Source organism: Canis aureus, chromosome X (genome assembly GCF_053574225.1).
Source record: "Canis aureus isolate CA01 chromosome X, VMU_Caureus_v.1.0, whole genome shotgun sequence".
Lineage (NCBI taxonomy): Eukaryota > Metazoa > Chordata > Mammalia > Carnivora > Canidae > Canis > Canis aureus.
In genome coordinates this window covers 70575474-70600400 of record NC_135649.1, presented here as the reverse complement: position 1 = coordinate 70600400, position 24927 = coordinate 70575474, and the positions used below count along the sequence as shown (strand labels likewise).

The window sequence follows — 24927 nt, the reverse complement described above, 5'->3', positions numbered from 1 at the left end:
CCTTGACTCCCCAGCCAGCAAGAGCCTTATCACCTCACTTCCTTCCAGGTGCCTTGGCCACTACTGGTTGCTGGCTCCTGCCTCAGACCTTTGATTTCTGGCTTCTCAAAGTCATTCAGATTGGGACCCCAGATTCAGCAAGTTCTGAGTGCCCAGGCTGACCAACTGCTCCCATTTGGCAGGGCCCCCTATCTGACCCTTCTCCTCTAGCTACCCCTGGGAGCACTTTGGCTTGAGCTTCACTTATGGCCTTTTGCCTTTTCCAACAAAACTCACCTTCCTGGCTCTTTGGCATCTATCCTCACCTGCAGCACATTTTGCATGTCACTTCACATTGTGCAGTCTGCTCTCTCAACCCAGCATTCTGTCACTCATCTTGGTTCTGAACTCCTCAGGGCCAGTCACCCATTCCTGCATGCAGCAGGTGGAAAGAGCAAGTGCAGTGGGTGGCATCTAGGTTCCGATCAGCACTTACTTGCTGGGTGACCCTAGGTGAGTTACTTTGGCTCTCCATACCCCAGTTTCTATAAAGTAGGAACAAAAACATCTCTGCTTTGGAGTTTTTGTGTAGACCGTGTATATAAAGCACCAAGCACAGTGCCTATCACACAGTAAATGCCCAATAAATGCCAGCTATTATCCAGCAATCCCCTCAGAGGTTCACACAGGATAACTCCAAGCCCACACAGTTACTGCCACACCTCCAGGCTTCTTCCTTGGCCCTAGTTCATCTTATTCAGCTGCCCAGATTCTGTCTTTGGAATCAGGCAGAACTGGTTTTGCTTTTAGTTTCACTGCTTACCTCATGAGTATTTATTTGAGCCTCAATTTCTTTATCTGTAAGCTGGGACTGTGGATCTCTAACTCACTCAGCAGGTTGACCTGAGAATCAAAAGAGATGGTGGCCATCTGCCTAATCACAGTGCTCGTCACCTGGTAAGGATTTACCTTGCCACATCCATAGAGCTCAGCTCTGAGGCTACTTTGGCTTGGGCCTGAGGGTGGGGCAGGTACAAAAGGAGGAGGATGGCTGGGAAAGCTGACATGGATGCCAGGGAAGCCCTGGCAAGAGTAGCCAAACACCAAAGCAGCGCCTGAAGGGCAAAGCAAGCTTAGACATGAGGCAGGCAGTGAACACTGACAGTAGCACTGATCTGACTCCAGCAAAAGCCATAATCAAAGTCTTGCAGACTACAAAGACCTAGTTATTCTCAGCAGGACTTGGGGATGTTTCCTGAAGAACTCAAGCCTACATGGAAGAACATGAAGAGAGAGATTCATTGGGAAGTCATCCCTTTGTGTGGTGATGGGGGGGGGGGCAGATGTTGAGACAATTCTAACAGTGCTCTAATTGGCCAGAAAGAAGTCAGGTGGTAGTCTGAGGGCCAAGGAACAGAGAGATTTCAAAGGCCTGTCCCTCTCTGTGACCAAAACCTGCCTGAAGAGCTTTCTGGTGCCCTATATCCCTCTGGATGGACCTGGATGGATCTTCCCTGGGTAGGGCTTGGAATATGGCAAGGTCTCAGACTGGAGTTGGGGAAGTGGGGAACCACAATCTGTTTGGTGTGAAAAATCCCTGAGCATCAGCCTCCTGGATGCCAGAGCAAGGAGAAACAGGGATGGGATCAGGGATGAAGGGAGACTGGAACACTAGAGAGCTCTGAGAGGGCTCTAGGAATATATATGGGCAGCCTCCAGCACCACCTCAAGCCAATCATCAAAGTTCTCCAAAGCTCAACTGGTCTCTGAGGAGCTGCTCAAATCAGGAAGTCATCAGTCTAAAAACATTAAGCACTTACTAAGCATCAGACATCAGAACTGGCAAAATAGAGGGGAATTCCATAGGCCTCACCTTCTGATAAGCCAGTATCTCTAAGCTAAGGTGATGGGGCACAGATAGGGTGAGGGACAGCGCTGGTGGGGGAGAGCTTTATCCCTGCTCCGCTACTGCTCTACATGATACAACCTCCCACCTCTCTGAGCCTCAGCTTGTTCATCTGTACAATGGAGAAGGTGGGGGAAGAGTTGCTTTATGAGAGCCTGGAGTCCAAGTTGGTGAAGTGGTTTGGTGGTCATGACAAGGCATGATCATGACAAGGAAAGAGCAGAGCCCAGGGTCTCACAGCAGACAGTGCTGGGAAGTTCTTTCTGATCCTAAGATGTGCCTGCTGCCCCTCAGGCTTCCTGGCCCTCTCACAACTCCCAGGGAGGCCCTTTGGACTGGACTGCATAGGGCTGAGACCATCTGCAAAACCCCCATCTCACATTCCCTGCCATGTATCATGGGCTGTCTAGACATCTGCTTGCCCACCAGGCCCAAAGCATTCAGGTTGCGGGCAGTAGAGGAGCAGCCATGGAGAACTGATGTGGCTGTTTTGCTTTGAGGCCCCAGACCCTCCCTGCTGGCCATAGGAGGCTAATTAGCAGAGAACAGAATGCTTCCTGCCCTGGGCCCTCACCTGCCACTGCCTACATCTGCTCAAAGCTTAATGGTCATTTGAGCTGTTTCTAGGGAGGGAGGATGGGGCTTCCATGGCTTTCCTGGTTCCAGGAAGCAGCTTGGGTCCTGAGGGAAACCAGGAGATAAGAAGCAAGGTGCCTGTGGCTGCTGGGGAAGCCCAAGATGGGAGGTGTACAGTACACTCGGGGCAGAAGGCCAGCATCTGGAGCTGCTCCTGGTGCCTGCCTGGGAACTGGTGCTCCCTGGGATGTCCTCTGCACCTTGGCAAGGCCCTAGCTCCATCTAAACTGATAGTGGGCAGAGCAGTTGGCAGGGCATGAGCCTTGAAAGCATCTTCTTAGTTTAGGAAGCTGCTGTGCCTAGACTCCTAACTGGGCCCTGAGTTCCTGCAGGTAGGATGTGACTACAGGCCTTCATCCCAAACTTACTAGGCTAATCTGGAAAAGTGGTTTGTCTGCCTGTGTAGTGGGGAAAATGCTCAGCTGAAAGGGAGAGGACCTGCATTGTGGTTATTGATGGGCTACTTTGTGGTTTCTCCATCCCTGTGCCTCAGTTTCCTCATCTGTCAAATGAGAATTCCTGCTGCCCACCTCACCAAGTCAGCTGACACCACTAGAAACAGTGTCCTCAGAGAGCTCAGATAGGTGGGAGGGCTGGAACAGAGGGGGGAGGGGGAAAGGGGAAGCGGGGGGAGAAGTTGAGTCTGGAAAGGTGAAGTCACATGACCTTCTTAGTGGGTCTCCCTCCACTGATGCCCCTCTCCCACCTCAATTTGAAGCCCTGCCCTGACAATTATTATCTGTGTGACCTTGGACAAGTCTCTCAACCCTTCTGCATCTCAGTAAAGCAGGCATTAGATGAACCTTGCTTACTCTGAAGATCATGGGTATAAATGAGTAACTTTTGTAAAGCACCTAGCCCTGCTTAGATAGAGCTAGGGTGAGGGTGAGGGAGGGCAGGAAATGCTTGAAGGAGTCCTCAAGCACGGCTGCCTGACCCAGACTCCACCCTTCCCCCCATGAATAATGAACTGATATCGATCCCCTGGTCGGGGAAATTCCCTGTGACCTGTGATAAAAATACACCCAGTCTGCAAGTCTGGAGCTCAAGATGGGTTTTCAGCAGCCAGAGCCGAGCTCCTGTGCACTCCCCATCCCAGCCATCTGCATCAAGGCGGAGAGCTGAGTTGGACAGGGCATCAGGGATGGAGCTCTAACCAGGGCCACTGGCCCCTCCACTCAATGGCTGGGGACACAGGGATCAAAGGACAAGGATTATCTATGGCAGAAGGCCCCCCACCCAACCATTGCCAGGCCCCTGGAAGAGGACAGAGAGCACAGATCTGGGTTTCAATCCTGCCTCCACCACTTTCTGCAGGTGGCTCAGGTTCACCAACTCTAAAATGACTATCACATGGAGAGGGTAGCTCCCTTCCCACAGAATTAGTCCTAGATTCAAAACAAGTTCAGGTATGTAAAGTGCCCAGCACAGTGCCTGCCAAAGACACTCAATAATGGTAGCTCAGGCCTTTCTAATTCTCTGTCCTGTCCCCTTGTCCTTGTGAAACTCAGGATACTTTTACAGAAGAATGAACCTGAGTGATTCATTAAAAAAAAATAAGATCCTTACGGAGATATAGTTCATAAACCATCAAATTCACTCTTTTAAGGTACACAAGTCAGGGACGCCTGTGTAGCTTAGTCAGTTAAGCGTGTGACTCCTGGTTTCTACTCAGGTCACAATCTCTTGGGTCCTTGGATCCATCTCCACACTCAGCAGGGAGTCTGCTTGCAATTCTCTCCCTCCCACTCACACTCTCTGTCAAATAAATAAATAAATCTTTAAAAAGATAAAGAGCATGAGTTGGTAGATTTTAGTATATTCAGAGTTGTGCAACCGTCACCATTATCTACTTTTAGAGGCATTTTCATCAACCCCAAGAGAATTCCTATGCCAATTAGCAGTAATTCTCAATTCCCCACCTCCCACACCCTGTGCCTCTGACAACCACTAATTTCCTTTCTATCTCTATGGATTTGCCTTTTCTGGAAATTTAATATGAATGGATTCATGTCATATGCAGCATTTTATATCTAGTTTCTTCCACTTAACATAATGTTTTTAAGCTTCATCCACATTGTAGCATCTAACAGTACTTTGTTCCTTTTTGTGACTGGGTAATGTTCCGTCATATGGAGAAACCACATTTATTAGTGATGCACATTTGGTTTTTTCCACTTTTGGCTATTATTAATAAAGCCGCTATGAACCCTCATGTATACATTTTTCCGTGGACATATGTTTTCATTTTTCTTAGGTATGTATGTAAGAGTAAAATTGTTAAATCATATAGTAACTCTATGTTTAGCTATTTAAGGAATTGCCAGATCATTTTCTAAAGCAGCTACACCATTTTACATTTCCATCAGCATGTAGGATGGTTTCAATTTCTCCACATCCTTGCCAACACTTGATGTTAGTTGTCTTTTTGATTATAGCAATCCTTAGTGTATGTAGTTTTGATGTACATTCCTCTGATGGATAATTATGGTGAGTGTCTTTTCATGTGTTCTTGGCCAGTTGAGTATCTTCCTTAGAGAAATATCTATTCAGATCATTTCCCAATTTTTTAATTGAATTTTGTTTTTATTGTTGAGATGTAAGAATTCTTTATTCTGAATACAAGTCCTTTATTGGATATATGATTGGCAAACATTTTCTCCCATTTTGTGATGTGTTTTTATCATTTCATTTTCTTGATGGTGTTCTTTGAAGCACAAAATTTTTAATTTCGATGAAGTCCAATTTCTCTATTCTTTTTTCGTCACTTGTGTTTTTGGTGTCACATCTAAGACACCACAAGAACCTAATTTTTTAAACAATTTTATTTATTTATTTGAGAGAGAGAGACAGAGAGCACACAAGCAGGGGGAGGGGCAGAGGCAGAAGGAGAAGCAGACTGCTCACTGAGCAGGGAGCCCAACCTGGGGATGTATTCCAGGACCCTGAGATCATGACTTGAGCTGAAGGCAGCCAACCAAGTCACCTGGGTGCCCCAAGAATCTAATTCAAAGTCACTGTTTTCTCTATAGAGTTTTATACTTTTAGCTCTTATATTGAATACATTTTGGATAAATTTTTTAATATGGTGTGAGGTAGGGGTCCAACTTCATTCTTTTGTCTGCAGACATCCAGTTTTCCCACCATTATTTGTTGAAAAGACCACTCTTTTCCTCACTGAATTGTCTTGGCACTCTTGTTGAAAATCAGTTGAAACTATCTCTATTCACAGATGACATGACCTTGTATATACAAAATCCCCAGAAACACATGCACATAGAGACAACACTATTAGAACTGATAACCAAGTTTTATCTCTTCCTTTCCAGTCCAAATGCCTTTATATATATTTCTTGCCTACTTGCGCTGGCTAGAACCTCCAGTACAATGTTTAATAGAAGTGGTGAAAGCACACATCCTGGTCTTGTTTCTGACCTTAAAGTGAAATATGCAGTTTTTCACTGTGAACTATGATGTTGGTTGTGCGTTTTTGCTACATGCTCTTAATCAAGTTGAGTTAATCATGTTTTCTACTCCTACTTCAGTGTTTTTTTTTTTTATGAAAAGTTATTGGATTTCTTTCAAGAGCCATTTCTGTGTCCATTAAAATTATTGCATTTTGTCCTTTATTCTATTAATACAGTGTACATTGATTGATTTGTGGTTGTTAAGGCAACCTTGAATTCCGGGGATAAATTCCACCTGGGTAAGGTGGATAAATCTTTTTATAAGCTGCTATATTCAGCTTGCTAGTATTTTGTTGAATATTTTGGAGTCTATTTTTTGGCCTGTAGTTTTCATGTAATATTTTTAATTTGGGTATCAAGTCAATACTGGCCTCATAGAATAAGTTGAGAAGTATTTCCTACTATTCAATTTTTTGGAAGACATTATGAGAATTAGTATTAATTTTTCTTCAAATAATTGGTAGAATTCACCAGAGAAGTCATCTGAGTCTGAGCTTTGTGGGATTTTTTTCTGAAGTTTTTATTTTAATTCCAGTATAGTTAACATACAGCATTATATTAGTTTCAGATGTACAATAGAATAACTCAACAATTCCATACATCACCTAGTGTTCCTCACTACAGGTGATCTCCTTAATCCCCATCACCTACTTTTACATCCCACCATCCTCCCCTATGATAACCATCAATTTGTTCTCTATAGTTAAGAGTCTGTATCTTGATTTCTCTCTCTCTCCCACTCTCTCTTATCTTTTCCCTTTGCTCATTTGTTTTGTTTCTTAAATTCCATACATGTGTGAAATCATATTTCTTTCTCTGACTTATTTCACTTAGCATTATACTTTCTAGCTCCATCCACATCATTGCAAATGGCAAGATTTTATTTTTTATGACCAAATAATATTCCATTATATATATAAAATCACATTTCTTTATCCAATCATCAACTTATAATTTTTTAAAAGATTTTATTTATTCATTAATGAAAGACACACACACACACAGAGGCATAGACACAGGCAGAGTGAGAAGCAGGCTCCCCGCAGGGAACCTGATCGATTGATAATTGATGGATACTTGGGTTACTTCCATAATTTGGCTATGGTAAATAATGCTGCAATACAAATAGGGGTGTATGTATCCCTTCTGATTTGTGTTTTTGAAATTTTTTTTGGTAAGTACATAGTACTGTGATTCCTGGATCATATGGTAGTTCTATTTCTAACTTTCTTTAATTTTTAATTTTTTTATTTTTATTTCTAAAATATATTTAATGTATTTATTCATGAGAGACACAGAGAGAAAGAGAGGCAGAGACACAGGCAGAGGGAGAAGCAGGCTCCATGCAGGGAGCCTGACGTGGGACTTGATCCTGGGTCCCCAGGATTAGGCCCTGGGCTGAAGACAGCGCTAAACCACTGAGCCACCCAGGGCTGCCCCTCTATTTCTAACTTTCTGAGGAAACTCCATACATACTGTTTTCCACAGTGGCTGCACCAATTTGCATTCCCACTAACAGTGCAAGAAGTTTCCTTTTTTCTCCACATCCTCACCAACACCTGTTGTTTCTTGTGATTTTGATTGTAGCCATTCTGACAGGTGTGAGGTGATATCTCATTGTGGTTTTGATTTGCATTTCCTTGATGATGAGTAATGTTGAGCATCTTTTCGCATATGTTAGCCATCTGTATGTTTTCTTTGGAGCAATTGCTTCTTTGGAGCAATATCTTCTGTCCACCTTTAATTGGATAATTTGGTTTTTGTGTGTTGAGTTGTATAAGTTCTTTATATATTTTGGATACTAACCCTTTATCAGATATGTCATTTGTGAATATCTTCTCCTACTGAGTAGGTTGTCTTTTAGTTTTGTTGATTGATTGCTTCTCTGTGCATAGGCTTCTTATTTTGATGTAATCCCAATAGTTTATTTTTGCTTTTGCTTTCTGTGACTCAAGGGGCCTATCTAGAAAAAAGTTGCAATGGTTGATGTCAGAGAATGTACTGCCTGTGCTCTCTTCTAGGATTTTTATGGTTTCAGACCTCACATTTAGGTCTTTGATCTATTTTGAATTTATTTTTATGTATGGTGTACAAAAGTGGTCCAGTTTCATTCTTTTGCATGTTGCTGCCCAGTTTTCCCAACATCATTTGTTGGAAAGACTGTCTTTTTTCCATTGGATATTCTTTCCTGCTTTGTTGAAGATCAACTCATCATGTAATTGTGAGTTCATTTCTGGGTTTTCTATTCTGTTTCATTGATCTATGTCTGTTTCTATCCCAGTACCATACTGCTTTGATCACTACAAATTTGAAATATAACTTGAAGCCTTGAATCATGATGCTTCTAGCTTTTTTCTTCTTTTCCAAGATTGCTTTGGCTATTCAGAGTCTTTTGTAGTTCCATGCAAATTTTAGGATTGTTTGTTCTAGTTCTGTGAAAAATACTATTGGTGTTTTGATAGAGATTACTGAATATGTACATTGCTTTATGTAGTATAAAAATTTAACATATTTGTTCTTCCCATCCACGAGCGTGGAATGTATTTCCATTTCTTTGTGGCCTCTTCAATTTCTTTCATCGGTGTCTTATAGTTTTCAGAGTACAGGTCATTGATCCATTTGATTAGGTTTATTCCTAGGTATCTTATTATTTTCGGTGCAATTATAAGTGAGATTGCTTTCTTTTTTTTAGATTTTATTTACTTATTCATGACACACAGAGAGAGAGAGAGAGAGAGAGAGAGAGAGAGAGGCAGAGAGACAGGTAGAGGGAGAAGCAGGCTCCATGCAGGGATCCTGATGCAGGACTCCATCCCATGTCTCCAGCATCAGGCCCTGGGCTGAAGCCGCCTGGGCTGCCCTGAGATTGCTTTCTTAATTTCTCCTTTTGCTACTTCATTATTGGCATATAGAAATACAACAGACTTCTGTACATTGACTTTGTATCCTGAGACTTTACTGAATTTATCAATTCCAACAGGTTTTTAAAAATATTTACATATGTATGTATTTATTTCTTTATGAAAGAGAGAAACAGAGAGATTGAGAGAGCACAAGCAGGGGCAATGGCAGAGGGAGAAGGAGAAACAGACTCCCTGCTGAGCAGGGAGCCCCATGCAGGACTCGATCCCAGGATCCTGGGAACATGACCTGAGCTGAAGGCAGATGTTTAACTGACTGAGCCATCTAGGCACCCTGCAATTATAACAGTTTTTTTAATGGAGTCTTTCAGGTTTTCTATACAGAGTATCATGTCATCTGCAAATAGTGAAAGTTTTACTTCACCCTTACCAACTTGAATGCTTTTTTCCCTTTTTGTTGTCTGATTGCTGTAGCTAGGACTTCCAGGACTATGTCAAAGAAAAGTGGTGAGAGTGGACATCCCTGTCTTGTTTTTGAACTTAGGGGAAAAGCTCTCAGTTTTTCCCCATTAAAGATGATGTTAGCTGTGGGTTTTTCTTAGATGGCCTTTATTATGTTGAGGTATGTTTCTCTGTGTTTTTTTTTAACTTATTATTTATTTGAGAGAGAACAAGAGAGAGCCTGAGTTGGGGGGGGGTAGAGGGAGAGGGAGAAGCAGACTCCCCACTAGCAGGGAGCCCCGGTGATTCCAGGACCCTGGAATCATGACCTGAGCTGAAGCCATATGCTTAACAGACTGAACCACATGCACCCCTGTGGTTTTTTAAAAACTACCTGTTTGATCTCTTTACTTGTTATAGTCTATTCAAATATTTTTACTTTTCTTGCATCAATTTCAGTGATTTCTTTCTGGAAATTAATTTCATCTAGTTTATCTCATTTATTGGTATGCAGTTTTTCAAAATATTTGGAGTCCTTTTTATTTCTATCCTGTTTTCATTTCTCTTTTACAATTTGAGTCTATTCTCTTTTTTTTCTTGGCCAGCCTATTTAATGATTTATCAATTCTGTTGATATTTTTAAAGAACCAACTCTTTTTTTTTTTAAGAACCAACTCTTAATTTTGTTGATTTTATCTATTGTTTTTCTATTATTTATTGGTTATTTTGGGCTCTAATCTTTATTATTTCCCTCTACCTGCTGGAGATTCAGTCTGCTCTCCTTTTTCCAGTTTTAAAAAACTTAAAAGGTGGAAGGTTAGGTTATTGTTTGAAATCTTTCTTCTTTTTACAATATGGGCATTTATAGTTATAAAATATCCCTCTGAGTATTGTGTTAGCTGTATCCCATAAGTTTGGGTATGTTGTGTTTCTGTTTTCATTAATCTCAATGTATTTTCTTATTTCCATGTTATTCCTTCTTTAACCCATTAAAGACTGCATCATTTAATTTCTACATATTTGCAAATTTCCCAAATGTTCTTATTTTATGGACTTTTAATTTATTTTCATTTTGAGTGGAGGACTCACTTTGTATTATTTTAATCCTTTTAAATAATTTACTGAGGCTTGTTTTATGACATAGCATGCAGTCTACCCTGGATAATGTTCCATATGCATTTAAGAAGAGTATGTATGCAGCCATTGTTGAGTAGACTGTTTGTTAGGTTAGTTGATGGTGTTGTTTCAAGTCTTCTATATCCTTATCGATCTTCTGCCTAGTTGTTTTATCCATTATTGAAAGTGGGGTGTTGAAGTCTTCAACAATTATTACTGAATTTTTTATTTCTTGCCTCAAGTCTGTCAGTGTTTGCTACATGTAATTTGGAGCTCTTTTGTTAGATGCATATAACTTTATATTTTTTATATCACTCCATTTGATTAAACCTTTTAGCCTTATAAAACATTATTTTCTAGTAACATTATTACTAGAAAGTAACAATTTTTGTCTTAAAGTCTATTTTGTTGGTAGTATAGATACTCCAACTCTCTCTTTTGGTTACTGTTCACATATCTTTTCCTACCTTTTTATTCCTAACAAATTTGTTCCTTTCAATCTAATATATGTCCCTTATAGAGAATGTATAGTTGATCATGGATTTTAAAATCCATTCTACATTTTGATTGGGGTGTTTAATTCATTTACATTTACTGCAATTACTAGTGAGATTGTAATTATAACTGCCATTTTGCTATTAGTTCTCTATGTGTCTTAAGTCTTTTTTGTTCCTCCATTCTTCCATTATTGCCCCTTTTGTGTGTTAATTAGATATTTTAGTGTACCATTTTAATTCTCTTGTCACTTATTTTACCACTTATTTTTGACTTTTGGGGCTCTCATGTTGTTGTCTTTCTTATTGGCTTTCCTGGATATTACAATTAAGATCTTAATTTGAGGCAATTGGTCTGGATTAATACTATCGTAATATCTATAGAATACGAACACTTTGCTCCCATATAACTTAATTCCTTCCCTCCTCATTTATACTATTACTGGCATATGAATTTCATCTTTATACATTATAAGCCCATTAACACAATTGTATTATTTCTTTATGGGATTGTCTCTTAAGATAGAAGAAAAGCATTACAAGCAAAATTACATTTGTACTGTGTTTTATATACTTATGAGTTATCTTTACTAATACTCTATTTTTTCTTTCTGCTGTTTCATATTACCATCTAGAGTCCATTCATTTCAGTTTGAAGAATTCCCTTTAGTATTTCTTGTGGAGCAGGTCTGGTGATGAAATATCAGTAGGTAAGACTAGCAATGAAATATCTGTTTTTTTTTTTAAATATTTGAATATCCTAATTTCTCATTCATTTTTGAAGGATAGTTTTCCTGGACCAGAGAATTCTTGCTTGACAGTCTTTCTCTTTCAGTACTTTGATCATGTCATCCTTCTGTCTTTTGGACTCTGGTTTCTGATAAGAAGTTAGATTCACATCATCTCATTAATCTTATTGCTGATCACATGCACGTGATTTTTCTCTTACTGCTTTCAAGTTTCTCTCTTTGTCTTTTGTTTTATCAACTGATTATGACATATCTATGTGGGGATCTCACTGTGTTATTTGATTTGAAATTAATTGAGCTATTTGTATACGTAGATTAGTGTTGTTGGGTTTTTTAAATTGTATTTAGGAATTTGGATCATTTTTCTCCAAGTATTCTTTCTGCCCCGTTGTCTCTCTTTTTCTTCTGAAACTACCATTATGCATGTGTTGGTACACCTGATACTGTCCCATGTGTCTCTGGGCTTGGTTCATTATGCTTCATTGTTTTTACTTTTTACTCTTCATACTGGGAAATCTCAGTTCAAGTTAGTTTACTAATTCTTCTGAGAGTTCAAATCTACTGTTGAGCCTTGCTAGTGAATTTCTCATTTCAGTTTCTGTACTTTTCAATTTCATAATCTCTATTTGGTTCTTTTGTGTTTGTGTATGTGTTATAAAATATATATAACATAAAATTTACCATTTTAACCATTCTTATGGTAGCCAGTATAAATTTGTTGTATATATTTTTAGATTAAAATTTGTTTTTATTGTGGTAAAATATATACAAAGCATAAAATTTACCATTTTATGGATGCTTTGGTGGCTCAGTCAGTAGAGCATTTGACTCTTGATCTCAGGGTCATGAGTTCAAGCCCCATGGTGGGCCATGGAGCCTACTTTAAAAAAATATGATTTAAAAAACTTACATTTTGGGATCCCTGGGTGGTGCAGCGGTTTGGCGCCTGCCTTTGGCCCAGGGCGCAATCCTGGAGACTTGGGATCGAATCCCACGTCGGGCTCCTGGTGCATGGAGCCTGCTTCTCCCTCTGCCTATGTCTCTGCCTCTCTCTCTCTCTCTGTGACTATCATAAATAAATAAAAAATAAAAAAATAAAAATAAAAAACTTACATTCTAATCATTTTAAGCATAATGCTGTTGATATTAATTACATTCACATTGTTGTGAAACCAAACCACCATCCATCTCCAGAACTTTTTCATCTTCTGAATGTGAAAATCTCTTGTTAAACAATAACTCTCCATTTCTCCCTCTTTTCAGCCTGACTGGCAACCACCATTCTATTATTTGTCTCTAGTATTTGACTACTCTATGTATCTCATATAAGTGTAATCATGGAATATTTGTCCTTTTGTGTCTGGCTTATTTTATTTTATTTTTTAAAACATTTTACTTATTTATTCATGAGAGACACACAGAGAGAGGCAGAGACTCAGACAGAGGGAGAAACGGGCTCTCCACAGGGAGCCCAATGTGGAACTCGATCCCTGGACCCTGGGATAATACCCTGAACCGAAGGCAGACACTTAACCACTGAGCCATGCAGGTACCCCTGGCTTATTTTATTTAGCCTAATATCTTCAATGTTTATCCATGCTATACCATGTGTCAGAATTTTTTTCATTTTCAAGGCTGAATAATATTCCATTGTTTATACATTTTTTTTTGTCTATTCATCCATTGATGGACATTTGCTTCATTTCCACCTTTTGGCTATTGCAAATAATGCTGCTGTGAACATTGGTGTGCACATATCTGTTTGAGTCCCTGCTTTCAATTCCTTTGGGCATATACTCAGAACTGGAATTGCTGAATCATATGGCAATTCAGTTTTTTAAGTTTTTGTCCTACTCTTTTCCACAGCAGCTGTACCCATTTTACATTTCCACTAGCAGTGCTCAAGAGTTCTGAATTCTCTTCATCCTGGTCAACAGTTATTGTTTTGTTTGCCTCTTTCTTTCTTCCTTCCTTCCTTCCTTCCTTCCTTCCTTCCTTCCTTCCTTCCTTCCTATTTTCCTTCCTTCCTTTCTTCCTTTTTTCTTTCTTTCTTTCAATACTAGCTACCTTAATGGGGGTGAAGTGATGTCTCATTGTGGTTTTTATTTGCATTTCCCTAATGATTAATGATGTTGACCATCTTTTCATGTGCTTATTGGCTATGTGTATATTTTCTTTGCAGAAATGTTGATTCAAATCCTTTGCCCATTTTTAAATTGGGTTGTTTGATTTTTGTTATTGACTTTTAGGAGTTCTTTTTAAAAATAATTTATTTATTTATTTATGAGAGACACACAGACACACAGAGAGAGGCAGAGACACAAGCAGAGGGAGAAACAGGCTCCATGCAGGGAGCTGGACATGGGACCCAATCCCTGGACTCCAGGATCATTGTCTGAGCCAAAGGCATATGCTCAACTGCTGAGCCACCCAGAGTCCCCCTAGGAGTTCTTTATATACTCTGGACCCCTTATTAAATATGTGATTTCCAAATATATTTTCTCGATCCATGGATTGCCTTTTAATTCTGTTGATAATGTCCTTTAATACACAAAAGTTTTTAATTTTGAAGTCCAATTTGCCTATTTTTCCTTTTGTTGCCTGTGCTTTTGGTGTCAATGCAATGTCCTGAAGATTTCCTCCCATTTAGCTCTTATGTTTAAGTACGTACTCAATTTTTTTAATAATAAATTTATTTTTTATTGGTGTTCAATTTGCCAACATACAGAATAACACCCAATGCTCATCCCGTCAAGTGCCCCTCTCAGTGCCCGCCACCCAGTCACCCCCACCCCCTGCCCTCCTCCCCTTCCACCACCCCTAGTTCGTTTCCCAGAGTTAGGAGTCTTCCATGTTCTGTCTCCCTTCTGATATTTCCTGCCCATTTCTTCTCCCTTCCCCTCTATTCCCTTTCACTATTATTTATATTCCCCAAATGAATGAGACCATATAATGTTTGTCCTTCTCCGATGTACTCAATTTTGAATTATTTTTTGTGTATAATATTAAATAGGGGTCCAACTTCATTCTTTGGCATGTGAATATCCAGGTTTTTCAAAAGCATTTGTTGAAAAGATTGCTCTTTCCCTATTGAATGGTTTTGGTATTCTTGTCAAAAATTATCTGTCCCTATACACAAAGGTTTATTTTAGGGCTTTCTATTCAATTCCATTGGTCTATATGTTTGGTCTTATGCCAGCATGCCTCTGCTTTAGTTGCTGTAGCTTTGTGGTAAGTTCTGAAATCAGAAAATGTAAGTACTCCAACTTTGTTCTTCTTTCTGAAGAGTGTTTTGGCTATTCAGGCTTCCTTAAGATTTGCATATGAATTTTAAGATGTTTTTCCTATTTCTGCAAAAAACACTGTTAGGATTTTGATAGGGACTGCATTGAATCTGTAGATCTCTTAGAGTAAATTTTGTCATCTTAGCAATATTAAGTCTTTCAATCTATGAACATGGGATGTCTTTTCACTTTATGTGTCTTCTTTCATTTACTTCAACATTGTTTTGTAGTTTTCAGTGTACAAGTCTTTTGATCCTTTTGTTAAATTTATTCTTAAGTATTTTATCCTTTTTAATGCTATTGTAAATTAAATTGTTCTCTTAATTTTCTTTTTGAATTGTTCATTTTTAATCCATAGGCATATAATTGATCTTTTTGTGTTGAGCTTGTATCCTGCAACTTTACTGAATTTGTTTACTCTAAAAGCATTTTATGTAATCTTTGGGGTTTTCTATGTATAAGATCATGTCATTTACAAACAGAAATAATCTGGTGTTTCCCTTTTCAATTTGGATGCCCTTTAATTTTTTAGACATGGTTTCCTCCAGTTTTTTAAGAAAATCATATATTGACCAACCTACTCAGCAACCTTGTTATAATTGCTTATTACTTCCAGGAGTTTTTGTTGATTCTTTAGGATTTTTTACATAGATAATCATGTCATCTGTGAACAAAGATTTTTATGTATTCCTTCCCAATATGGATACCTTTTTTGTCTTCTTGCATTACTAAGCCCTCTGGTACAATTTTGAATAGAAGTTATGAGAAGCAGACATCCTTGCATGTTCCTGATGTTAGTGGAAAAACATCTAATTTCCCACCATTAATTATGATGTTAACTGTAAGTTTTTTTGTAGATGTTCTTTATCAAGAGAATTTTTATCACAAATTGGTAATATACTTTTTCCCCCTCTACAGATATAATCATTTATTTTTTTCTTTAGCCTGTTAATGTGATGCATTGCATTAGTTGATTTTTGATGAACATATTTGTACTAGCTGATTTAAAGTATTTGTCTAGGGGCGCCTGAATGGTTCAGTGAGTTGAACGTCTGACTCTTGGTTTTGGCTCAGGATGTGATCTCCAGGTCCTGGGACCCACCATGAACCCTGAACTCAGTGGGGAGTCTGCTTATCTCTCTCTCTCTCTCTCCCTCTCCCTCTCCCTCTGCCCGTCCCTCCACTCATGCTCTCTTTCTGTCTCTAAAATAAATAAATAAATAAATATCTAAAAAATAAAGTGGGGATGCCTGGGTGGCTCAGCGGTTAAGCGTCTGCCTTCGGCCCAGGGCATGATCCTGGAGTCCCTGGATCGAGTCCCACATCAGGCTCCCTGCATGGAGCCTGCTTCTCCCTCTGCCTATGTCTCTACCTCTGTGTGTGAGTCTCTCATGAATAAATAAATACAGTGTTTGTCTAGTAAGTTCCATCTGTGAGCTTCCTCAGAAACAATTTCGATTGTTTTTTTTTCCCCTTGTGTGTGGGCCATACTTTCTTTTTGCATGTCTCATATTTTTTTTAATTTTTATTTATTTATGATAGTCATACAGAGAGAGAGAGAGAGGCAAAGACATAGGCAGAGGGAGAAGCAGGCTCCATGCACCGGGAGCCCGACGTGGGATTCGATCCCGTGTCTCCAGGATCGCGCCCTGGGCCAATGGCAGGCGCCAAACCGCTGCGCCACCCAGGGATCCCGCATGTCTCATATTTTTTTGTTGTTGTTGAAAACTGGTCATTTCAAATAATATAATATGACAACTCCGATAATTAGTTTTTTTCCCGCCCCCAGGAGTTGTTCTTGTTACTGCTTGCTTTAGTTCTTGTTGTTTTTCTATTTAGTGATTTTTCTGAACTATTCCCATAAAGTACATTCTCTGTTATATATGGCCATTAGAAGTGTATGGTTTTTTAGCTTAGTGGTCAGCTAATAATTAGTCAGAGATTTTTTTAAATGCCTCGAATCAATCAATAAACAACCACCCTCTGATAAGAGGCTATGTGCGTGTGTGTATGTTTTGGGGTACTACTTCAATGCTCCATCAATTTGTAACTCTGCCTTAGCCATCACTTTCTACTTCTAGAAAGCGCCAATGTCACACAAAAGTGAAAGCATAGGGCTTTTTCAGGTGTATAGCCTCTTGTTTGTCCCAGTTGGTACTGCTGCTGTGATATTAAACAGTTGTTACTAGTTATTTTCAACAGATGTTTGAGTGATAAGACTTTCCTCACTGAGTGAACTCGGAGCCAGATCAAATAAAAGCTCCATGAAAGATGTTTTCCCAAGGAGCAGGTAGTTAGTTCAAGTAGTAACAATTCTCTGTGAATTGGGTGTTTTCAGGATCTCCAAAGCTGATCTGCCCTCTCTGGTTACGGCTAGGCTGCTGGTTTTCAAGGTTATCATGGATCTAGGAAGAAATAGAGGGAAATAGTGCAAAACAAACCTTACAAAACTTGCATTTTTACCAAGAATCAAGTTTTTTTTTTTTTTTTCAAATAACGCTCCTTAGATTGTAGCAAACTTTTGGTTAGCTGCTAGAGTTCTGGAAAAGTTTATTTTGACCAGTCGTACTAGAGTTTTTACTGCTTTTAAGAAGAAGCAGATTTTTGGAGGTCCTTACTCCACCATTCCAGATGACCTGCTCTGGTTGACTCTTGTAGGATAGATGGACATCTATAAAGAAAGGGGGGGGGGCATTCTAAACAGAAGCGACTGCACATGCAAGAGATGGAGACATTAAAGTTTGTGGCTTATTTCAGACTGACACGTGGCCCTGGGTGACTGGACCATATGGAAGGTGAGGAGAATGTATATCATTCAGGATTCCTCCTGTTGCAAGTAACTAAAGCCCAACTTGATCAGGCTTCAGCTTCTTTTTTTTTTTTAAGAAAAATTTTTATCCACTCACAAAGTAGATAAGCTTATTGGTAAGATCTAGCTTTCGGTGCACCTGAATCTAGAGCTTCATTCAATCATTAGGACTCATTCTTCTGCTCTCCTTCTTTCAGTTCTGCTCTCTTATGTATTGGTGCCATTCTTTGGTATATTCTCCCTTTATGATTACAAGATGGCAGCCAACAGGTTCAAGTTAACATCCTTAAAGCTTCAAATTCAATGTAAAGAGAAATTATCTCTTCCCAACAATTCCTTCAAAAGTTCCAGAATTAAGTCTTGTTGTGCCAATCTCTAAACTAATTTTCATGGCCAGGGGAGTTGGAGCTAGGCCTGGATCATATGTTCTTTCCTTGAGCCAAGAGTGGTGTCAATCCCTAATTGAACCACAGAGACTGAGCATGGGAGAAAAGTAGTTCCTTAAAGAATATATAGATTATCCTACCAGAAATTGAATAATAAGTACTAATCAGGCAAAAACCAATAAACATATCCCCTAGGAGGAATAATAGAAACTGAGACTAAGAAGTCTCTAGAGAGATATTGCCATTTCAGGCATCACCCAACAGACCTAACAAACCACTCAACAAACACTGGTTGAGGACTAGCTTTGTGCTGGTGTCTGTACTGAGTGCTGGGATACCAACCTTCAAGGAAGCTTCAGTCTAGTTTTAGATTCTCTCAGCCTATGACTTCCTCACTGAGAGTTAGCCAAGAGATAATTTCATCCAAATCTTTAACTGCCCAGTCTAGAAAATTGGTGCTTAGAAAGGGTGAGGAACCTTACTACTATCTCACAGCAAATAAGTGGCAGAGCCAGGACAAGGATGAGGTTGGCCTCTTTGTGCTACATACATGGACCACACTCATTCTTCCAGTTGTTTTTTCCAATCACCTCTGCGGAGCCTTCTCAGAGTACTGCTACCCCTGCTAGTACCCCCAAAAGAATGTTAACTACCCCTGAGTTCACTCTAATTAACCACTTTTTGGGGATTCGATGTTGTCTTGACCTCTGTCCAGTCCCAATATGTCTTTCTCTTATGTACACTATTGGGTATCCAATTCTACTTTCTCTTGCTAACTAGTAGGACACATTTGCAAGTAGTAGTATGGGATACTCTCTGGGCAGCCCAGAGAGGCAGCACTCAGATACAGGTAGTGTGAGTCAATGGATGTCAGTTACACCTCACTCTAGAGAGCATGGAACTTTGATCCCCACCCTCAGGGGGGGGCTCTCTGATAGGCAGAACTGTCACTCTTCCCACTCTTGCCTTAACCAAGGAGGAGAGATGTATAGAATAGGTCATAAAAAAAAACCCTGAGAGTAGCTGAGTAAACTGATTCTGTCCTCCTCCTCAGACAATAGTTATCCCCAGACCCACCCATCAGTGAGGCCATCTGTGCATGCTCTGGGACAGGGCATGGCAGTTCTGGTCCTTTCTTGGCTCTCTTCTCTGACCTGTCACAGCTCCATGACAACCACCCCCTCTCTGTAAGCTACTCCATTGGCTTCCCTGCTGATTTCTCTTCCTGACTCACTACAACCCCTCTACTCCACCATCATTTCTTGCCTGGATTAATATAGTTGCCTCTTGGCTGGTCTTTCTGCTTCTACTCAGGCTCTCCTCCCACCATCAGTCTATTCTCTAAACTGAAGCTGGGGGGGATCCTGTAAAGCAGAAGCTGGACCATGTCCCTCCTCTGCTAAAAAGCCCTCTTTCAAGATTCCCCCTTCACTCAGAATAAAATATGAAATCCTTGTAAAGGCCTATAAGACCTTTCACAAACTGGCTCATGTTAAATCTCTGACTTCATCTCTTACAACTCTCTCTCTCTCTCTCTTCTCCAGCATACTGATCTCCTAGTTTTTCTAAGAGTTAGTATACATTTACCTCAAGACCTTTGTGCAGGCTGTTCGCTTTTCCTGGAATATTCATTTCCCAGGTACCTGTATGGTGTGCTCCCATATCCAATTCCAATCTTTAATCAAATGCTGCTTCCTTGGTGAAGTCTTCCCTGACTACTTTTCTTTTTAAAGTTCTTAGCGCCTTCAACCCTTCTCCAACATTCCCTATCCTTCTTCCCTACTTTTATTTTTCTCTTTGGACTTAACACTTGTGTGTCCAACATATTTTACTGATTGATTCTATTTAATGATTTCACCAAGCTCTGTGAAGCAACAACTTTTGTCTATTTTTCCAAATGCTTTATTCCCAGCACTTAAAACAATGTCTTGTACATAGTAAGTACTTAATAAATATTTGTTGACTAAATAAATAGATACATAGTCCCAAAGAATCAGAATTTTGGACAGCTTTTTAGTTGTGTAGAGTCAACCTGGGAGTTACTCAGACCACTTCATCTAACTGCCCACTCCCATTTGACAGGTGGTATCACCTGAGACTCAGAAAGAAAAGGACTTTCCCAAAGTCACAGAGGGAGTTAGTTTAGTCAGAGATCAGCAATTTAACCCATAGAATTAGGGAGGCTTCCATGGGCTGTTTTCTTGGAATCTATCCTCTACTACAAGGAAGCCCTTTCGTTCCTACAAGGAAGCACAAAGCTGAGTCCTTCACATTCCCTGTCCCATCCATCTGTCTATTTAACCTTTCCACCATGTATCTTGCAGGATTGGGGTTGGGGCTTGACCATAAGGCAGTTTTGTTCCAGCTTTAACGGTGCTGTCTTTGAAATGCTTTGCCCTGTGGCTCTTTCTTGGTGATGAAGAGTAGCATATTGAATGCTTACTTTGTGCCAGGCATCATACCACCTATTTTATTTTTTTAAGATTTTATTTATTTATTCATGAGAGACACACAGAGAGAGACAGAAACACAGGCAGAGGGAGAAGCAGGCTCCCTGTGGGGTGCCAATGCAGGACTCCATCTCAGGACCCCAGGATCAGGACCTGAGCCAAAGGCAGACTCTCAACCATTGAACCATTCAGGTGCCCCACACCACCTATTTTATATAGGACATCTCATATTCTGCCATTATCCCTGACACTTTGAATAAGTATTCTTCCCCCCATTTTACAGATAAGGAAGCTGAAGCTCAGAGAAGTGATTTGCTTAAGATCACATAGTCAGTAAGCAACAGCGAAGATTCAGATCCATGTCTGTTGGCCAATCTTTTTAAAGATTTTATTTATTTTTGAGAGAGAGAGAGAGAGAGAGAGAGAGAGAGAGAAGAGAGGCAGAGGGAGACGCAGGCTCCATGCAGGAAGCCCGACGTGGGACCCGATCTCGTGTCTCCAGGATCACACCCTGGGCTACAGGGGGCTGCCCTGGAGTCTTTCTTTTTAAGTTCTGTCTCCAGCTGGTACTCGGGGACTCCAAGTCTAGACTGGACCTCAATCAGGGGTTCAGAGATGAAGGCTCTTATGTACCCTGGAGGAGCAGCAGGTCTAGAACGGGCCATGGCAAGCCCGGAGCTGTGAGAGGAATATTAGCACATCCCCCATACTACCTGGCCCAGGGCCTCCTGTCTCTCTGTCCCAGGCCTGTAGAGCTGGGATTATTTTCAGGGCTGGACAGACATTTTCTCCACAGAGTATGGATGGTCCACAGTTAAGCCAAACAGAGGCCCCTCCCGCATGTGGGAGGAGAGGGGAAAGGGGGAAGGGGAGTGGAACAGCCTTCCAGAAGGGATAACTTTGCTGAGTTTCAGTCTAATATCCTGGAGCTATTCCTAGGTAGATTGTGGTCAGTGGAATTATGCTTTTATCAGGCTGCTGGGAGTTTCAATAAAATTTTTATGGCCAGGAAAGTTATCTTTATGGAAATCAGATTATTGAAGTGCCTGCTGGGGGGAGGGCTTCACCAGCCTGCCTTGCTCCTCACTGCCTCCCTCCTTCCCTTCAGAACAGCTTCCCCACTCAGTTCCTTTCTTCCCTTCCCCTTAGGACCCCAGATCCAGGAAAACTTGAGCTCTTCATGCTGAAATATGTAGAGGGCCTTAGCAAGGAGAGTGGCACTGAGAAGGCACATCAAAGGTGTTGGTGAGATTGCAAAATTAATGTTTCAAAATAGTCCATTCCTATTCCCCCACCATCACTTCCATTGAGGAACCCTGGTTTTACCATTTCTGGGTCAATATTCTCTGTTTCTGTCTCAGTTTGTTGGCAGGTCCCAGAATCTGGTCCTTTTTTTTTTTTTTTTTTTTTTTTTTTTTTTTTTTTTTTTTTTTTTTTTTTTTTTTTTTTTTTTTTTTTTTTTTATTTATTTTTTTATTGGTGTTCAATTTACTAACATACAGAATAACACCCAGTGCCCGTCACCCATTCACTCCCACCCCCCGCCCTCCTCCCCTTCTACCACCCCTAGTTCGTTTCCCAGAGTTAGCAGTCTTTATGTTCTGTCTCCCTTTCTGATATTTCCCACACATTTCTTCTCCCTTCCCTTATTTTCCCTTTCACTATTATTTATATTCCCCAAATGCATGAGAACATATAATGTTTGTCCTTCTCCGACTGACTTACTTCACTCAGCATAATACCCTCCAGTTCCATCCACGTTGAAGCAAATGGTGGGTATTTGTCATTTCTAATAGCTGAGTAATATTCCATTGTATACATAAACCACATCTTCTTTATCCATTCATCTTTCGTTGGACACCGAGGCTCCTTCCACAGTTTGGCTATCGTGGCCATTGCTGCTAGAAACATCGGGGTGCAGGTGTCCCGGCGTTTCATTGCATTTGTATCTTTGGGGTAAATCCCCAACAGTGCAATTGCTGGGTCGTAGGGCAGGTATATTTTTAACTGTTTGAGGAACCTCCACACAGTTTTCCACAGTGGCTGCACCAGTTCACATTCCCACCAACAGTGTAAGAGGGTTCCCTTTTCTCCACATCCTCTCCAACATTTGTTGTTTCCTGCCTTGTTAATTTTTCCCATTCTCACTGGTGTGAGGTGGTATCTCATTGTGGTTTTGATTTGTATTTCCCTGATGGCAAGTGATGCAGAGCATTTTCTCATGTGCATGTTGGCCATGTCTATGTCTTCTTCTGTGAGATTTCTGTTCATGTCTTTTGCCCATTTCATGATTGGATTGTTTGTTTCTTTGGTGTTGAGTTTAATAAGTTCTTTATAGATCTTGGAAACTAGCCCTTTATCTGATATGTCATTTGCAAATATCTTCTCCCATTCTGTAGGTTGTCTTTGAGTTTTGTTGACTGTATCCTTTGCTGTGCAAAAGCTTCTTATCTTGATGAAGTCCCAATAGTTCATTTTTGCTTTTGTTTCTTTTGCCTTCGTGGATGTATCTTGCAAGAAGTTACTATGGCCGAGTTCAAAAAGGGTGTTGCCTGTGTTCTTCTCTAGGATTTTGATGGAATCTTGTCTCACATTTAGATCTTTCATCCATTTTGAGTTTATCTTTGTGTATGGTGAAAGAGAGTGGTCTAGTTTCATTCTTCTGCATGTGGATGTCCAATTTTCCCAGCACCATTTATTGAAGAGACTGTCTTTCTTCCAATGGATAGTCTTTCCTCCTTTATCGAATATTAGTTGCCCATAAAGTTCAGGGTCCACTTCTGGATTCTCTATTCTGTTCCACTGATCTATGTGTCTGTTTTTGTGCCAGTACCACACTGTCTTGATGACCACAGCTTTGTAGTACAACCTGAAATCTGGCATTGTGATGCCCCCAGATATGGTTTTCTTTTTTAAAATTCCCCTGGCTATTCGGGGTCTTTTCTGATTCCACACAAATCTTAAAATAATTTGTTCTAACTCTCTGAAGAAAGTCCATGGTATTTTGATAGGGATTGCATTAAACGTGTATATTGCCCTGGGTAACATTGACATTTTCACAATATTAATTCTGCCAATCCATGAGCATGGAATATTTTTCCATCTCTTTGTGTCTTCCTCAATTTCTTTCAGAAGTGTTCTATAGTTTTGAGGGTATAGATCCTTTACATCTTTGGTGAGGTTTATTCCTAGGTATCTTATGCTTTTGGGTGCAATTGTAAATGGGATTGACTCCTTAATTTCTCTTTCTTCAGTTTCATTGTTAGTGTATAGAAATGCCACTGACTTCTGGGCATTGATTTTGTATCCTGCCACGCTACCGAATTGCTGTATGAGTTCTAGCAATCTTGGGGTGGAGACTTTTGGGTTTTCTATGTAGAGTATCATGTCATCGGCGAAGAGGGAGAGTTTGACTTCTTCTTTGCCAATTTGAATGCCTTTAATGTCTTTTTGTTGTCTGATTGCTGAGGCTAGGACTTCCAGTACTATGTTGAACAGCAGTGGTGAGAGTGGACATCCCTGTCTTGTTCCTGATCTTAGGGGAAAGGCTCCCAGTGCTTCCCCATTGAGAATGATATTTGCTGTGGGCTTTTCATAGATGGCTTTTAAGATGTCGAGGAATGTTCCCTCTATCCCTACACTCTGAAGAGTTTTGATCAGGAATGGATGCTGTATTTTGTCAAATGCTTTCTCTGCATCCAATGAGAGGATCATATGGTTCTTGGTTTTTCTCTTGCTGATATGATGAATCACATTGATTGTTTTACGGGTGTTGAACCAGCCTTGTGTCCCAGGGATAAATCCTACTTGGTCATGGTGAATAATTTTCTTAATGTACTGTTGGATCCTATTGGCCAGTATCTTGTTGAGAATTTTTGCATCCATGTTCATCAGGGATATTGGTCTGTAATTCTCCTTTTTGGCGGGGTCTTTGTCTGGCTTTGGAATTAAGGTGATGCTGGCTTCATAGAACGAATTTGGAAGTACTCCATCTCTTTCTATCTTTCCAAACAGCTTTAGGAGAATAGGTATGATTTCTTCTTTAAACGTTTGATAAAATTCTCCTGGGAAGCCATCTGGCCCTGGACTCTTGTGTCTTGGGAGGTTTTTGATGACTGCTTCAATTTCCTCCCTGGTTATTGGCCTGTTCAGGTTTTCTATTTCTTCCTGTTCCAGTTTTGGTAGTTTGTGGCTTTCCAGGAATGCGTCCATTTCTTCTAGATTGCCTAATTTATTGGCGTATAGCTGTTCATAATAGGTTTTTAAAATCGTTTGTATTTCCTTGGTGTTGGTAGTGATCTCTCCTTTCTCATTCATGATTTTATTAATTTGAGTCTTCTCTCTCTTCT

General features: G+C 40.2%; 1 long non-coding RNA gene across 1 annotated transcript in view; it reads left to right on the top strand.

The window, feature by feature from the left end:
* The window catches only part of LOC144308463 (uncharacterized), an 852603-nt gene extending 830557 nt beyond the window's left edge, over positions 1 to 22046 (top strand). The window contains exon 2 of the long non-coding RNA XR_013374932.1: positions 21940 to 22046. This is a non-coding gene — a long non-coding RNA (uncharacterized LOC144308463). The remainder of the gene's footprint in view (positions 1 to 21939) is intronic.
* The last annotated feature ends 2881 nt before the right edge of the window (positions 22047 to 24927 follow it).